The following is a 6,062-nucleotide window of genomic DNA, read 5'->3' on the forward strand; positions in this document are numbered from 1 at the left end:
CAATCATTTGAGAGAGTAGTTCAAAATGACAAAAAAGGTGTTTAACTGTTACAATGAAAGAACTGATGAAGAGTGTGGGAAAGGACAGGTTTTTTAAAGTTTAGTAACAACTACTAACAGAAAGAAACCTTTATATTTATATTTGTTGACCAAATTATCTTCACAAGAGCCCTGCAAATAGGGATGCCATAACCCGGCTGCAGGCGGGGCAATCACGCTTTTGGTGGTGCTGGCACGGTTCCGGTCCGGTTTCGTGCCAAAAGTGGGACTGCCCCGCCTGCGGCCACCTCTGCCACCCCCCCCACACCTTCTTTATGGCCGCGGCTGCTCATGCAGCCGGCTGGCCACCCACTTCCGCATCGGCCTCTGCCTCATCTGCCTCCTCCGCCCCCTGTGCGCTCCCTCTGGCCACCAGCCACCCATCTCCGCCTCCTTCTCCAACTTCCTCCTCCCCCTGCGCATCCCCCTGGCCTGCAGGGCTGTGCGCGGCTGGCTGGCTGGCTACCTCCTCTGCCTCCTCCGCAACCGCGCCGAGCAGTTGCCCAGGCGCAGCCGGCGGAAGCACGCGGTTGGCCCACTTGCGTGCCTGGACCCTGGCCGCACGCCAGCCTTAAAAGGGAGCTGGTCCCTTTAAGGAGGCAGAGCCTCAGAAGGGGAGGAGGAGGAGGAGGCGGAGCCACACGCGGGGCTAATGAGGAGGACTTCCTTCTCCAGGCCTGAGCCTGTGAGCACTGGCAGGGGGCGGGGCTGTTCCAGCCCCAGTCTGCCCCCATTGGCCAGCCAGACTCAGGAGGTGGAGCTCCTCTGTTGGGCCGGGCTGCAGCCAGATAGGGCCATTTCCTTTGCCCTTTCTTGGCGCGGAGGAGGAGGATGAAGAGGAAGAGGAGGAGGAGGAGGAGGGGGGAGTGGCCAGTTCCAGTATTAATGATTTTTATTTTTTTAAATGCATTTTTAAAGTCTCTTTTTTAAAGTGCATTTGTAAAGTGTATATTTTAAAGAGCATTTTTCCCAAGTGCCTTTTCTGTGTGTTTTTGGTGCTTTTAATGCTAGCAAGTCTCCCTTGTTTTGTCAATGATAGTGTGGTGATGATGATGATGATGCAATAAGCCTCTGAAATATGCAAGAGGCCATGTTAAGTAAAGCCATGTTCAATGCCCAAATGTGCTGTTGTGTGTGTTTTGGAATGGAGGGGGGTGATTTGGCCAGAAAGGGGAGTACATTTCTGCCATCTGTCTAGGAATAATGCTAAAATGTCCTCCATTTTGATGATGCCTAAGAAACATGCATTTAAATTAACATTTTTAAAAAAAAAATCATCAAATTTTTTCACATGTCCTCCATTTTTAAAAAGTGTCCTACATTTGAAAATGTTGTCCTACATTTGTCCTACATTTGTCCCGGTTTGGAGGTCCTGACTTATGGCAACCCTACCTGCAAAGGATGCCATTGTCATTGTTCCTACATTGCAGATAGTGGTCTGAGGCCGAGAAAACTGTGGCTTGCAGCTTGCCAAAACCCCCATGGTGAGTTTGTTCCTGAGGTGAGATATGACCTGAAAATACCATATCATTTTCATGTTTTCCAGAATAGATATGAACAATTTGAGGATCTTTTAAAAGGCAGTGGTTTCTGGGAATTATTTGTCCCCAAAACTGATCATTGAATCATTTTTGTGCAAAGAAGTCTTGTAGCACCTTTGAGACTACCTGAAAGGTAGAGGTCCATCCAGTCCAAACCCCTGCCATGCAGGAACTCTCAATCAAAGCATACCCAATAGATGGCCATCCAGCCTATGGTGTTTATCACACTATACTCTTATAGTGCTACTATTTCACTTTGACTCCTCTAGCTGCCTCCTGTTGCATTGTGGGATTTGCAGTTTTAAGGAGGGGCATTTAGAATTCTCAGGCAACTTATCTGCCTGAGAATTCTAAATACTCCTCCTTAAAACTGCAAATCCCATAATGCAATAGGAGGCAGCTAGAGGAGTCAAAGTGAAATAGTAGCACTATAAGAGTATAGTGTGATAAACACCTATGTTTCAAGACCTCCAAAGGAGACTGCACCACTCTCCATGGGAGTGTGTTCCACTGTCAAAAAGCTCTCACTCTCAGGAAGTTCCTCCTAATCTTGAGATGGAATCTCTTTTCCTGTAGCTTGCATCCATTGTTCCAGGTCCTAGTCTCTGGAGCAGCTCCATCCTCAATATGACATCCCTTCAAATATTTAAACAAGGCTATCATATCACCCCAATGGTAGCAGGAACTTTGGTAGACTTGAGCCTACTTTCTCAGATACATTTGAGAGTCACTTTTGATAGATTTATACTACATATGGCCCCAAGGTCTGTCTCAAGATCTAGTGTGAAGCCACTATTCCCATTGTTCCAAGTACTTCCTCCTTCAGTGTGGCTTTCAGCAGGATGCCAAAAGACTGAGGGGGAAAATTGTAACTGCCAATTACCCTGGCCTCAAAGCCATGAATGATTATATACAGCTGTTGGTAAAATGAAACATTGTTCCAAGCGTTTAATACCTAATTGAATAAACTCACAGAGGTAATTTTCTAAGTCCCTTTATTTCCTTTGTGTCGGATTTCCACTTGATTTGGATTGCAAAGGGGAGACAAAAACAATATGGTTTTGAGGGGAAGAAAGTTTCACTTAAAATCACCAGCCAGACCTTGGAAGGGGACTACAGTTCTCAGAATCCCCCAGCCAACATGGCTACTAACCATGCTGGCAGTGGAATTCTGGGTGTAGTAGCCTCAAAAAGTAACTTTCTGGTTGTTTTTGTGTGCTTCTCAAAAGAGAGTTAAATGTAGGTGCTGACACTTTCTTCTGTCTTAATTCCAAGAGATGTGTATTCATTGTACTCATGTTTTCAGGGCACTTCAGCAATAAATAAATTAATTCAGGGATTCTCAGCAAAAAAATAATAATTTAAGCAGCTCCCTACTCATCTGGCATAAATGGAAACACATACTAGCTCTGGGCCCTTCTCCCATTAAACATTTTTTTTGCATCGTCTTTCTCACTTAGATGATCAATTCCCACTAATAATGTTATTGAAAAGATGTTGACTGCACTTTAGACCTGTTCTCTGGTGAATTACGAAAGCCCTCCAACACCATAAAGACTCCCCTACAACAAACTAACATTACCTGGCTTCAAGTACACCAGATTGCTTCCTTTGCATCATATCTAACCTCAGCAGGAGAATCTCCACATCCGCTCTCCTTTTTTGAAAACTTTTGTTTGAACTTCGCATCTCATGCTAAAGGGACGGCAGCAGTTATCTACAAACCTCTCCTGGAACACAGGTATGAGAAAGGCCAATATATGCACTCATTTTGGCAAGGAAAATTGAAAACCATGATTTCAGACACTGCATTGGCTCACATCTGGTCTTCACCCCCATACAAATCCCATTCAGCATCTGTGAGGGAGAATACTCTGAAAACCATCCATAGGTGGTACCTCACACCTGTAACACTGTCTAAAATGGTTAAAACACTCTCTCTGGATTTCTGGAGGGGTTATAAATCAGGAGGCTCTTATATGCATATATGGATTGAATGTCCTAAAATGAGAAAATTCTGGGAGGCAGTTCTGTATCAAATTTCATGTATCACTGATCAGATCATAAATTTCTGTCCAATTTTCCTTTTGTTTTCTATATTTGTTAAAAGCAATTCTAACTTGAAACATAGGAAATAGATAACTTTTCTTATTGCTGCTGCTAGGTTAGAAGTAGCCAAATGTTGGAAGTCAGGTGACCTCTCCATTGAGAACTGGTGGTCTAGAATCTGGGGTATGTGGTTGATGGAAAAACTGCTATGACAAAATTTTGCATTGGCCACAAAAGGACTGACACATTTCAAGAACAGTGGATGATCTTTATTGACTATGAGGCTCGACAGACGGGCCGCTCTGTGCTGCCCATCTTTGCCCTGAGATGGTGCTGCAGCAGCCACACACTGCAGCACTGACACGCTGCCAAAAAGAAGCTGCTTAGAGTGGCTTCTTTTTCGCAGCGCCACAAACAGGAAAGGGCGCTGCCATGATGCCATTTCCTGCCAGTGATGTCTGGGTGCTGTGCAGTGCTTGCATCATCATGGCGGCTCCTGTGTGGACAGAAGGCCACCATGATGGGTTTGGGAGTGTACGGTTGCTGCGTGCTCCCGAACTCTAGTTTCGGTCCGAATAGGGCACTTCCCGCACGTCTGTACTGGGCACGTGTTAATCATCATTCCCACCAGATCCAACCTCCTGCTTCACAGATGGATCTTTGGACAGACATTCTACACCTTGACAAACCAGACTCTCTGGCTCTTTCTGAGAACTATTTTTTTTATTCTACTGCAGAATTATTCATCAGATACCTACCCTTGGCCCTTGTAGTTAGTTGTTGTTGTTGTTTTTGTCATTTTTCTACAGACTTTATGTTTTTTATTGTAAAAACTCAATACAAATTTAATTAGAAAAAAATAATTTAAGCAAACCACTAACTTGGGAATATGTATGTCTATGCATGACTGCATGGAAGTCAGCATGTGTACTGCAGCATGTGCACTGCCTGAAAAGTTAATTTAATGTCAAACCCAGGCAATACAGTGGCATACATTCAGAGGGGAATTGCCTTTGTCTTCTTCAGAGGCTGAGAGTGTGTGACATGTCCAAAGTCACTCAGTTTTCATGGCCAAGCAAGAATTGGACCCCTGGTCTCCAGAGTCGTAGCCCAATGCTCAGACCACTACACTACGGACCTTTCCACAAGGGGCACAGAAGTAGGCTCAGTTCGCATTGGTCAATGCGTATTCGCGTTATATTGCATTGGTGTTCCACACTTGTGAGCTCAGAATACGTATTGACCAATGCAATATAACGTGAATACGCTTTGGCCAATGCGTATTCACGGCTGGGTTCCGAACTGAAGGCAGCCGGCTCCTCCGTTTTGCGAGTCTGCAAAATTAGTGGATCAGCGGGATCCGTATTGATGGCCAGTGCGAAACCTCTGCTGCTTTGGCTGGTGTGTACATCCAATTTGCTGATTCTCCTGAAGACCACCGGGTTACAAATTTCCCATGATGCTCCGCTGGAATTTCCCCCATCTCCTTCCGTTGGCCCTTTCCCCTTTCAGGACGACCGCTGGGGCTGGGGAGCGATTTTTCCACTGACCGAGATAAAGCAGAAACCTTTTGTGTCAGGGGGGATGTATATGTAGATGTATGTGTATACACACACACACACACACACACACACAAACTGCTCCACAGTTTGTGTGTGTGTGTGTTTTGTCCCAAGAGCAATACTATGGACTTTGGGTGTAGTAAGGCCTCTGGCTCTTGGGATCACAGCCAGAACAAAAGACTTGTCCACAAATTTCTTAAGTTTCCAAAGTTTTACTGGTTATAAACACAAATAACATGAAACTGATTTCTTCTTTCTCAATAGTCCTTCCTAAATACCTTGCTCTCTCGGTGGATTCTATCTTTCTTCTTCTGAGGACTATCTTTCTTCTTTTGTGGACTTATCTTTTTGTCAAAGGAAAATACTCTCTCCAGGCCTGACTTGGCTGAAATCTTACTACACTACACATAGTGTTGCCAACAAGCCTCGAAGATAATTCCCGGAAATGTCTGTCCAAAACCCGCTGAATTCCCCCACATCACACGGAATATTCAGTCACAATTCCCGGAAAATTCCCATAATGTTAAAATGGCAGATGTTTTGCAAATAAACGTAAACATAATTGAATAAAAATAATTGTAACTTATTTCAACCCTGAAAATCACCATTAAAACCAAACAAAGAATCTTTCAGTCCTTTTCAGATATTTATTTTGACATGAAGAGGGTTCAGGAAGCTTTGTGCCAAATAGAAATGTGTTAGGCTGCAACTGCACTGCAGAAATAAACCCAGTTTGACACCCTTTTAATTGCCATGGCTCAGTGCTAGGGAATCCTGGGAATTCTAGTTTTCGGAGACATTTAACCTTCACTCTCAGCAAACTCTGGTGTGACAACAAACTACAATTCCCAGGATTTCATAGCACTGGGCC

The sequence above is a fragment of the Sceloporus undulatus genome, chromosome 1 (assembly GCF_019175285.1).
Source record: "Sceloporus undulatus isolate JIND9_A2432 ecotype Alabama chromosome 1, SceUnd_v1.1, whole genome shotgun sequence".
Lineage (NCBI taxonomy): Eukaryota > Metazoa > Chordata > Lepidosauria > Squamata > Phrynosomatidae > Sceloporus > Sceloporus undulatus.